Raw genomic sequence first — 12,707 nt, forward strand, 5'->3', positions numbered from 1 at the left:
AGTAACAGTGGTACCATAGGTGTCACTATCTGTCCAGGAAATCTTCTATGAGCTTGGTGAAGTCTTCAGTAATTAAGTATACCAGATGACCTCACAAGACACTGTGAGTAGCATAGCAGACAGAATTCAAGCATTGCATTACATTAACACCTGAAAAAAAAAAAAAAAACACAAAAACTACACCCCCAAAATGCATCTTACACCAAGATGGAAATCACTGTTAGTCTAAACTCAGCACACGAGATGCACACATCATAACCTACAAGCAGTAAACATCAAACTAGATCTGGCTTCGACAGAGCTATACAAGCAATGCCATGAACCATGCAATAATTTCTGCGCAACATATTCTAAGTGACAACTACCACCCAATTAACAATTTGGGATTAATTTTAAACATGCAAGCAGATGAATACCATCAGAGTAGCAGGAGAGTGACATTACTCTCTCCCCTCTCTAATTCCCTTCGTTCCTCCCCTAACGGCACACACAGTGCACATCTCTTTTCAGAGCAAGTTATTTTTTTTTCCTTAATTTTTCCTTTTTCCAAAATCTTTCTATACCATTCCAGCAAACAGAACCTCTGATCACAGATATAAATTGCACTTACATAAGAGCTGTCACAATGCAAAATGCATATCTGAATTACATACCGTGTGAAAACCACTAGAGAAGATTATAACCAGCTAAACACAAGCAACAAAAATGTAGGCATTCAAAAAAGATTGCAGCCAAATCCTACCCTTTTGTCACGCTCAGCCTAACTTTTGCTCATATTAATAAAAAAAAAAAAACCTGACAAAGCAGCAAAAATATTTTTATAGTAAAGAGACACTTCTCAAAGTATATTGAAAAAATAAATATTTAAGTGCAAGAAGCATAGGCTTCTTTTATGCATCATGAAGTGTGCTATGAGCAATAAACTTGCAACTGTCATTCTTAGGCAGTTACCAAGTCTTGCAGTGCTTATTCCAGCATGATAGTGTTGTATATTCATAAAGAATTTTGGATATGTTCTTTTTTTGTGTGCAGTACCCCATCTTGTTAATTCAGCTCTTCCTCAATGTCACTCAACAATGCATTCCTTCAGAAACTTGCACTGAAATAGCCAAAGAAGTTGGAGCTAGTTCATCAGGAACTTTTCCACATGCTCTTCCATTCCTTTAATTTCGAACAATCGTCAAGACCCTATAAAAACACAAGTCTATTCGTTTACACACGCCATATCTTAATTTAGACCTAACGAGCCAAGCGGGATGGCTAGTTAACGGCATAGCAAGGCACAGTTGACCAACAACTGAAAGCAAAAGGTGATAATTTGCTTAATGTGCTCGGCAGAATAAACCACTATCGAGAATGTTTCTGATGAACAAGAAATTGCAATTACCTACCAAAGCGCTGTCTTTCTCAAATCTTTGCAAAGACTGGAAGGCAGCACACCGCTTTCTTGGCTTTTCTGTTTTCTTTTCTATATCTCTGTTTTCACTGAGGCACATAAGCTCATCCTGCTTTCCATATTTTAAGACTTCTTATCTAATTCATGCTGCAACTGCCACTGCTTTCACTGTTCACCACTTGCAATAATTTGTGGAGACGACTTGCACTAGCCAATGTACTGCGTTCACATTGCTATTTTTTGCACTGCATTAAAAGTAATCTAACAAACTGAAGCAGGTTGCACGGACAACTAGAAAGAGCAAACACTGAGGGGTGCAAAACATGTAGTGATTTTGTTGACAGCTCCCCCCCCCCCCCCCCCCCCCCCCCCCCCCCCCCCCCCCCCCCCCTGTCAATCACATGGACCAAACTAGGTCGCACATTCAAAAATTTTCCGTCTCATCGTCGCGAACAAGATGCTACTGTATTCTTTTTGGTTCATTGAATATACACAAAAAGCAACCACTCAAGTTAGTCACAGCTCGCATAACTACGATGACAAGTGACGTAACATTCAGAGACCTCGGTTTACTTCGGTTACTAACACACATGGCAAATATGTGCAGTGAAGGCATTTCAAAATGAAGGTAGGTATTTCACATTTTTCAAGCCTAGCTCATGGGGTCAACGCACTTCAGCCCAGTCTTTTCAAGCCACTTTTATTGCATGGAACAGAGAACACACAGCAAGCCTACTACAGCTTGAAAAGACACTATCACGTCGACAATTTCAGCAAAAAACAAACTGATCAGACACCTTTGGGCCCAAACAGAACAACAAAGAGCACTCTTTATAGGCTTTAGCAAAGAGGAACACATACACACAAAAATACAATTTTCACAGCAACACACAAAAAGAGATAAAGACAAGTTCATCTTTAACATACTTTAAAGTAAATGTAGAACAAACAGACAAACAAAAAACAAAGGTTATGAAAAAATCACAAAATGAAAAATAACCAATGCTATGCCACATCTAAGTGGAATGTTAAATTGTTCACAAAATAGCAAACATAATTCACACAGACCAAAATCAAGCATATCACAAGTATTTGCAACTAAGAAGGCAATTACAACATTGCGTGTCTTGCCTATGCATGACATGAATGGATCACAGGTAGACCTTCAACTCAGTCGCCAGACAGGACAGTTTCTCACAACCTTGCTAATGCAATGCAGTAATCACCTTGCTAGGGTAATTCAACATCGTTTTATCCATTGAAAACTCAAATGAGAAAACCAACCAAACATGAAAAAGAGAAAAAGAGATCTGAACTTGAGAACTGGTACAGCCAGTTCTTAAAGCATACACAGATTCCTTTCCCCCCAATGTTAACCCAAGAATCCCTGAATTCCCTGTATCAAAGAATCCCTGTACATATATATGCACATAACTCACTCTACTGGTACTCTTAATGCAAAAAAAATTCCTGATTTCAGAGGACACAAGTTTAAATTCCAACCTGCCATACATGCATTGTTCCCATGCAAAAAACAAAAACCTTTGGCAAGGCAAAGTTGCCTGTATAAAGGCAGTTCCAAAGGTACAGTGACTAGACATACAATCCAAATTCACAACTGTTGAACAACTCTTCACACACACACATTTAAACAAGAACAAACAGCATTTTTCAAATATAAGCAACACTTTGTACTTGTGCAGTAAAGCAACAGAATGGCACTATCTGAAGACTCCACATGCTTACAACTGTTGATGAGTAAATACTCCCCCACTAAAGGCGTACCACTGTTCTGCTGAAAAGAGTCATTAAAGCTCAAATTTCCCCAGGCTCCACTCCACTGTACGCCATAGTTAGAATGACTGCAAGCCACTTCGTAATAAACAGCCACATCTGCACTTCCACACCGTCGTCTTCTTTTTTTCTTACATCAGATTTAAAATGAGGCACATTCTTTACAAAGAGCTTGGCAACAATCTTTCCCACGTCCCTCAATTTTGATTATTTCTCCTTACCTCTGAACAGCCCTCAAAATACTGAGATCATAAGGACTTGAAGACTTTTGACGTTTGAGAATGGGAATATTGGCCGAGTCTGAGTATCGTAGAACAATCAGCAACAATAACAAACACAGGTAGCCAGTACCACTGCAAAGCTAGATGGTTACACAAGTTGCCTGCCTGAGAGATGGTGAGATAGTAGTACTGGTGTCCAAGCCTGGTTGCAGTCACAAATATGGCAAAGCGGTTACGGAACGCGGAATTCACGGGTTGCAAAGAGCCGAGTCGCTGGTGCGATTGTGAATGAGCAGGTGCCTCTTGAGGGTCGCCGGGCGGGAGCTCCGATAGGGACACAGGTGGCACCCGAAGGGTTTCTCACCGGTGTGGGTTCGTGCGTGGCTGACAGCATTGTAGTTGGTGACAGTGACACAGCTGCAGAGGCAGCACTCGTAGCCTTTAGCAGTCCGGACGTACAGCTGCGAAGCGTCGGGGCTCGATGGCGCTGTATAGGAAAAAAAAAAGAAAAGAAAGTGTACTGAGCCAGCAGCGCCAGGGAAAACTCGGGTACTAACTGAAAGACGCTAGCTGGTTCTACACTTTTGTTTACTGTGCGTCCCGGGGGGGATGAGGGTCTTAAAATAATTTATTTATAGCTAGGATCTCATGAGATTTTGCATACAGATGTGTTTTTCTCTTCCGATTCCAAAAACGTAATCATAATTGAGCAGGTGGTCTTAGATCAAAAGTTATCTTACAAAGTCTAGAGCGCAATAAGGCAATTTATTACACAGCTTTAATGAACTCTCTCATCGCATTTTGTTGCTTTTAATTACATGAATTGATAGCCAGAGAGTTCCCATACCCGGTGACGTGTTTTATTAAGCTGTGTAGTGTGCCAACTGTGACAGGTTCCGCTACCGCCATGCGCCGACACTACGCTGCACCTGACGACGACGAAGTGCCGACACTACGCTGCGCCTGACAACGACGAAGTTGCCCCGCTCTCTTGGTGCTGGCTACGCCCGTCTACGCTGCCAGATCGTGCACGGCGGTTCGGTCTCTTGAGGACGCCTAATAAACGCACCCCTACAGCTGGTATACTACGTCGTCGAAAGTAAAAGGTTGCAGTATTTGACACTGCAACTCGTTAAGCTAATTGTAAACTGCTATTTATACGTGGTCTAAACAAAGGAAGTAAGAATTGCATCAGGTATCTCTGGCTATCAATTCATGTAATAAATGAAAAGTAACAAAATGCAATGAGGAAGTTCATTAAAGCTGTGCAAGAAATTACCTAACTACACTCTACACTTTAATATAACTTTTGATCTAAGCTCAATTATGATTATGTTTTTGGAGTCAGAAGAGAAAATCACATCTGTATGCAAAATTTAGCGAGATTTAAGGCATAAATAAATTAGTTTTAAGACCCTCGTCCCCATTTAAACAAAACATATGCAGATAAGGCAACGACTTAAACACGTGAAGTGTGCTTTGTGTGTGCCAGTCCCTTTCCTCCCCAGTACACGTTTTTAGCAGCATGCAGTAAACATGAAGAAAATTTTGAAGTGAATCCATTCGTCGACAAATGGTTAACTTTCACAAATCCATGCCCAATCAATAGCCTGAGGAAGCAACCTTCTGCCAATGAAATTTTGGCATAGGTTTCTCTTCAGCAACAGGGATTGTTTCACCTTCCCTCAAAGGACTGATTACATTCTCGCAAGAACAGCTGTTATATGTAATAATAGAAGAAAAAAAACACCTTCCTTGCAAAAGAAAAAAAATGTACACTGAGGAAACAGGACCAAACGCCAAGGCAAACTAGCCTCATAAAGCTGCCACTAAGGGTCAGAGACAAGGCTAAAAAAAAGGCAGCTATTGCTTTTAAGAGGGAAAATAAGAAAATGAAAACGTACAAGCACAATATGCACCAAGAAAACATCCAAAAATTAGCACTGCAGAGCAACAAGGATCACATGGTTGCACGCTCTCTCTCGCTCACTCACTCACACACACACGCCTCCCCCCCAGACACACACACACACAAAAAGCAGCCAGCAAACTAAGAAAACATGAGCATGTGCCTTAAAATACGTTAGCATGAGGATTCAGACACCATGACATGTGACAACATATTCCCCAAGCCATAACATGAAGGCATGGAAGCCTACGTAAGAATGCCGCTTTACAAAGAATGTAGAGAACCGTCTTTAAGCCACAACAAAAACACTGTTACGTGCATTACAAGTGGCTTATCTCGACACGTCTACAAACTAAAAGACTGCACCTGAAGCACATGTGTGATGAGCAGTGCAAGCAGGATAAGCAAGAACGTGGACAACGACATCATGAAACAGTGCAGTAGTTGTAAGCTGCCATTGAGAAGTGTAACTAAAACCTCTTGCAGATGTTCCTTTCATGCTAATAACATTAAGCTGCCAGAGGCAATCCAGCCCAGTCAACCCCTAAGCCCATTAGTGAATGGCAAATAAACTGAAAACGCAGACTGCCTGGATGAAAAGAAAAAAAAACTCAAATCTGATTTTAGAGGACCCTGTTCTTCTGTAATGCATCCAATGTTCTTTATTCTACAGTAATAGCATTAAGGAGTATTCATAAAGCAATAACGCTATGAAAAACTGAAAACTTCTCCTTATCTGTGGGCTATGCGACAGACATGCAGTTCACACTAGAGATGATAACCGGCTAAATCAAGAAACGAAAAAAGAATGTCACCATAGACGCAGAAAAATACTGGTCTTTTAAAATGTGGTTCTTACACCAGACGGTGCCCTTAAGGTTTAACGGACACCTGCATCATTTTACAATTTGATTTGATGCCTCTTGAAAGCACCATACATCGCCAATAGCACAATGTCACAATTTAACATAACCTTCCTTCATATCAGCGTATGTGCCAAGAACAGCCCAAACAATAAACAAGACACACAACAGAGCCTGAGTGTCTGATAAAAGCAAGGTTGCATACATCAAAGTGTGGTCACACGATCAGAATATATATTACTACACTATTTTGAGTCATTTCCTATTTGACATTTTTCTGAGCGGCTTCAACATTACAGCCCCTCATTTGAACAGTAATATAATAGTGCTTGGGTCTTTCTGCATAAGGGCTGCCGCGGTGGCTCAGAGGTTATGGTGCTCGGCTGCTGACCCAAAAGACGCGGGTTCGATCCCGGCCGCGGCGGTTGAATTTCTTTGGAGGAGAAATTCTAGAGGCCCGTGTACTGTGCGATGTCCGTGCACGTTAAAGAACCCCAGGTGGTCGAAGTTTCCGGAGCCCTCCACTACGGCGTCTCTCATAGCCTTAGTTGCTTTGGGACGTTAAACCCCATAAACCAAACCAAACCTCTTTCTGCATAAGGCAAAACCTTTCACTTCCACTGCAATTTTGTCTTGTTTTCTGGTGGTCAGTCAATCCTTCCAGGTTTTGGAAAGAACACCATGGGTCAGGGGATTTGAGAGGCACTGTCATGGAAGCTGGTGAATTAACTTTAATCACCTGTCATTTCTGACCACACCACAGACCCTTGTTGCTCAAGTACGTGCACAAATCACTCTCAATGAACAATGACTGCTACGGCCAGTGATCAAGCCAGCTTGTTTGTATAGAGTAATGCAATGTTTTAGCCAGTAAGCACTGCTGTAACGGCTCACAGACAGAGAACAAGGCAACACGGGCAGTGCAGTAGCGACACAGCGGTCAAGTTTGCACTCGCTGTCTTACAGACAAATGCTACAGTGTTAACCCTTTGAAGGTTTTTGCCGTATATGTACGGCGGAGGTTTTCTGCCCCGCAAGGTCTTTGCCGTACGGGTACGGTCTCGATCTTCCGTTTGAAATTTTGCGCCGAAAGAACAATGCGTGCTCACTGGGGGGTGCTGCCACCTCTTAGGACTTACAAGAAGTGTTTGAATTTTGTGCTGCCTTCTTACGGAGATAAGCAGAACTTATGTCTAGCTTTAGCGCGGCGGCACAGACTGCGGCAACACACCTTTTGTAGTTTTGGTTTCGCCGCGTGATCGCAACGGAGTCGCGCGAAATTTGAGTTTTCTTTTTTGTCAGCACTATCTTGCTGGGCTGCCGAAGTTGATTTCTATCTTTATTGGCACTGCTCTTAGCTTGCGCATCACCGTTGCTCGCGAGGTATTCTCGCCCTCTGTGCCAACGCGCCTACGCGGTTTCGATGCCGCCGCGGGATCGCAACGGAGTCGCGCGAAACGTGTTTTCTCTTTGTGGGCACTGTTTTGCAGAGGCGGCGAAAGTTGATTTCTATCTTTATTGGTGCTGCTCTTAGCTTGCTTATCACTGTTGCTATTCTATTCTATTGAACATTTTCCAGTTGTGAGTGATGCTGTCACCAAAGTACTGTTCCGAATTTTTTTTTACTATTTATTCTCGATTATATACATTTTGTAGATTCAAGATCTGCAATAAAGTAATTTGACCACCTGGGAAAGTTTTCTTCAAAATAATTCGACCCTCAAAGAGTTAAAAGGATGAAATGGGAATGACTGTAAGTAGCTTCGGCTTTTGTGCTGACCCAGAGGTGTCCAGTCCCCATGCCCACTCAGTTACCAAGAGCAACTATTAGAAATGAATGACATCGCTATTTCTCTGGATTCAACTCAGAATGTGCTATGTCTAATCTTTTGGACACACTCCTTGTAAAATATGCATGGGAGCGAAATGTGTGCCCCGCATAGTGCCCATACGTTTTCTCTGGCAGTCAGCACATTCAACAAGCTTGGCCTCCTTGAGGTGCCTTTGCTGTGAGTCCATGGTTAGAGGCAACCAGTCTTATTAGTTTAAAATGGCTACTATTACTACTACTACTACTACTACTACTACTACTACTGCCAGCCCTCCCAATATTTCCTACACATTAAGCACACACAGTCAAGACAGCCACTCAAAAAACTTCAGGAACAACAACAACAGAAAAAAAAAACACGCCGCCGCGGTGGCTCAGCGGTTATGGTGCTCGGCTGCTGACCCAAAAGACGCGGGTTCGATCCCGGCGGCGGCGGCTAGAATTTCTTTGGAGGAGAAATTCTAGAGGCCCGTGTACTGTGCGATGTCAGTGCACGTTAAAGAACCCCAGGTGGTCAAAATTTCCGGAGCCCTCCACTATGGCGTCTCTCATAGCCTTAGTCGCTTTGGGACGTTAAACCCCATAAACCAAACCAAACCAAACCAAAAAAAAAACGCCACCTGTTTGAATCAGCTGCCTAATCGGAAACAGGCACAACCAGTCAACCACACATCGAGACTCACTGGTGCAGTCACTCCAGCCGACTATCCGGGCTTCTTTGGTGCCCGAGCATGATTTAGATTGACTTTAGCAGCTGCTGCCAGTCCACGAATGTGTGTGCGCAAGTGCTTCATCAGGGCTGGCTTCTCGGTATATGAAGCAAAACACACGGAACACTTGAGGGGCTTCTCGGACTTGTGAGCCTGTACATGGCTGGCGGCTCTGGAACTGCTGGGGCAGCTGTAGCCGCATCGAAGGCAACGGTAACGGTTGCCAACCTGGACATATAATGGCTTCGGAGGTGGCTCAACTGCCTCCTTACCTGGTGCTGCAGTGCAAGAAAAAGAACGTATGAGCAAAAGGACATTCCAAGAGCGAAGTGCTGCAGAGGTTTTCATAGCTCTTTAGCTTTAGATCACTGGTTTTACACCCCTTAATTCACACCCGACTTTATACCCCTGGGTTTACACCCCTCGATTCACACCCCTGGCTTTACACCCCTCGATTCACACCCAATTCACACCCCTGGCTTTACACCCCTCCGTTTACACCCCTCGATTCACACCCCTGGCTTTACACCCTTCAATTCATACCCAATTTACACCCCTGGCTTTACACCCCTCAATTCACACCCCTGGCTTTAGACCGTTGCTTTAGACCCCTTTTACACCTCTTGATTCATACCCCTGGCTCTAGACCTTTGCTTTACACCCCTCAATTTACACCCTTGGCTCTAGACCTTGCTTTAGGCCCTCACTTTAGACCCCTGGCTTTAGATATATGGATAAAGATCTTTATATTCAGGTGCTTTGCTTTAGATCTCATCTTACAAAGGTTTCAAGCTTAACCTTGGCATAATCAGCTGGCTTGTACCTAAGGTAAAACAAAAGATTTCCTTTAGTAAAACTATAGAATTCGCACAAATTTTCCAGCCACTTCAATGGCACACAGTAAGCAAAATAAAATGCTCTCCTATGCAGACAGCTGACACATCAATAAAGGCAAAGCACTTATTTGCAAGAACTAAGAGCTAGGATGACTGACTGAAACAGATAAACTAGAAGAATGAAAACTAGCAACACGTATCAGCTATAACTGATTAAAATAAAGGAAAGAGCCAGTGGAAAATTATGATCAGAAGAAGGAAAAACACTGATAAAACAAAAAAAAAACAGGCCAGGCATTTTCACATGCACACACACACACAACGAACGGAAACAACAGAGACAATGTTCCAAAGCAAGCTGACTGTCAGACTTCAAACTGTCTGCAAAACAGCTACACAAGCCAATGCTCGGAAAACATAAAGGACAAGAGCAGCAGTTGCATCAGGCGCTGCTTGTACTCCAAGATACAGGGCACAATGCGCATTTTGTCAAGGCCTCAAAACACCAACCGCAGTACACAAAATGTTTTTCTCAGCACATAACACAATACACACCACTGTCATGCTGCACAGCCCAAGTAGTAAGCAAAAAGTCACAAGCAGTCTGCACAAGATCCAGTTGTCAGGTAGAAGCAGAAAATTATGCAGCTTAGTAAGGAACGAATGTAGGTAGTTGGCCTTCCAAAAGCTGAAACGAAGCACGGAGAGTCTTAGAAGGATACTTTGTTGCTTTTTCTCACAGCCACAAAACTCCAAATATGAAAGTTGCAAAAGTACACTTCCAAGACCACATGGCATTTTTAAAGACACAATGAAAGCTTAAAAGTCTACATACACAGTCATGCTGTCACAGGAGAAAACAGTACTGACGTCACTACCGTGAAGCGCTCGAAGCATATTTGTTCACCACAAATTCCTTTATCACTTGGCTGTTGTCACGCTTAATGACAAGGCTTGGGTTTAAACCCAGCAGCATGCAAGCTTACAGCCGAGTGCTTCCAAGGCACCCAGTCAATTGCACAAACAGAACAGTGAAGTTTGCAAGAATGCAAAGTAAGCACAGAATTGAGTGCGCAAGCAGCATTCTGCACAGCTCCACACATGAAAGGCTAGAAGATTGGACAATAAAGCACAAAGAAAAGTATGTGCTACTTCGAAGGAAGCAGCATGGCAGCACAGAGGCGAGACTTTTCGAAACACCCACAACAGAAGCTGACTACACCGCATGATTCGCCAGAGTACCAGTTGACCACCTACCTTCTCCAATGCACACTCTTCAATGCCACACTCGACGATGACCATTCACAAAAGATATGCACGGAACTCACAGCCTTGCACAGGATACTGAGGAGATAAGTCTCATCTTCAACACGGGCAGAGATGTCAACGAAAAAAGAAAAATTCACTTGATCCTCTCAGATCACTAAGACTAATACTGGAAAAAAGAAAAAAGAAAAGGGAACTCGATTCCAAAGAAAAGCATGCAATTTGGCACCACATGAATTGCTGCAAACTTTTCTGACTGGCATAGGGCTCTAACGGTAGCCTGACCTCGAAGCCGACAACACAGGTGAACGCGACGGCACGTGTAAATGCAACAGCTGCTTGGTTCCCTATAAATCCACCATGGCTACAGCACTTTTCACTTTTGTCCATGAGGAACGCCTACTGAATCATGCCAATGCTTTTTCTGCACTTCATCCTGCCTCAAGAACAAAGCCTTTACAATAAATGCAGCAATTCTAAAGATAAAAATGACACTTAACACTTCCAAGCTTAATAAGGTCACTGTGCGCGGTCGCCACAGAAATTCCACGTGAAGGCAGGCTTGAAATTGAAACGAATCTCTTTTGCTCGCAACAGTAAAGCTTCAAATCGAGTCCAGTCAACAGAAATCTACCAACCTGCTATTTATTATTCCTGTTTAACACATGGAGATGATTTACCGCAATACTGTGCATGAACAAGATGAATACATTACAACAAGCATTTGCACTTCTTGTCAATCATCTGCACACTCCACTGTGATGCGGGTGCAACTGTGATCAAGTATAGCCAAGCTGCTTCTACTGAAAGCAGCTGCTCAAAATTAAAAAAAATAATAGAAAAATTAAACATGCAACTCCACTGCAGTACTTCAATGAGTGTGGTGAACTACATGTAAAAGGTAGGCATACTGAAAGTATTATTCGTGGCACACTCGGCAGTATTAATTTAATAAGATGTGTACAAATAGTTTGTACTGCTAATGGCTACGTGATGCTCTAAATGTAGAGGCAAGCTTTAAAGGTACTAGGAATGTGACAGCAAATTAAAAATAAACCACCTAAGATTTTCAATTCAGGCAGTGTAACAAATGTGCTGCTTTTCCAATACAACCCTGTCAGTCCACTGGCTTGGCAGACAAACAGAACTAATGTAGAAAGATTATGGTAGTTGCATTTTCCACGCTCAAGACGGAAAAATTGATGAAATCAGCAAGCCTATCGCTCCTTTCGAAATTTGCGCACTTTTCTGAAGGCCATGTCTGATTACTAGTGCAAAGAAAAAGTTTCAGAGTATTATAATTCATATACTAGTACTCCCTTACATATGCCCAGTACTGACCACTATTCCAATAACAACCAGATTTAATTTTGCATGTTGTTAGTTATTGCCATAATGCACACAATAGTTATTTCTCAGCATCAAGGGTACCAGGTTAAGCCTTTCTGAAATACTCTTACTAGGAGCACAGCCAAAAGAAAAAAAAAATACCGCAAACTCCAGGCAACTAATTGAAGAAAAGCATTAACATTCCCATCACATATTCAAGAACCCAGAAGTATCAAAACGCAACAGCTATGCATGAGATATATCATGTGAACAGAAAACACAAAAACCCTTTCACAACTTTTCAGCAATGACACTGAATGTGAGAGATTACTCAACACCACAATACAAGGAACTCTTTCACAAGTCAAAGTATGAAACTGGAAGGCACGGCACACATCAAGACAAAAGAAAATGAATTCTCTTCAAAACCAGAAACGTTTACAGGTGTACTCTAAGGATACACAAGAGAAGTGCAAATATGACGAAATACACACATCACACTTTCCTAGGGAATATTAAATAAACAAACACACTTCAAAAAAAAAAATCGTG

General features: G+C 42.4%; 1 long non-coding RNA gene across 1 annotated transcript; it reads right to left on the bottom strand.

Moving 5' to 3' along the window:
- Positions 1-1,791: 1,791 nt before the first annotated feature.
- On the bottom strand, positions 1,792-12,696 carry LOC149336399 (uncharacterized). Its single transcript, XR_016284271.1, has 3 exons — positions 10,818-12,696; positions 8,698-9,002; positions 1,792-3,898 (listed from the first exon to the last, which is right to left on the bottom strand). It is a non-coding gene; the product is annotated as an uncharacterized LOC149336399 (long non-coding RNA).
- Between the last annotated feature and the right edge of the window lie 11 nt (positions 12,697-12,707).

The sequence above is a fragment of the Amblyomma mixtum genome, chromosome 7, assembly GCF_055824585.1.
Source record: "Amblyomma mixtum isolate Tamu chromosome 7, ASM5582458v1, whole genome shotgun sequence".
NCBI classification, from domain to species: domain Eukaryota; kingdom Metazoa; phylum Arthropoda; class Arachnida; order Ixodida; family Ixodidae; genus Amblyomma; species Amblyomma mixtum.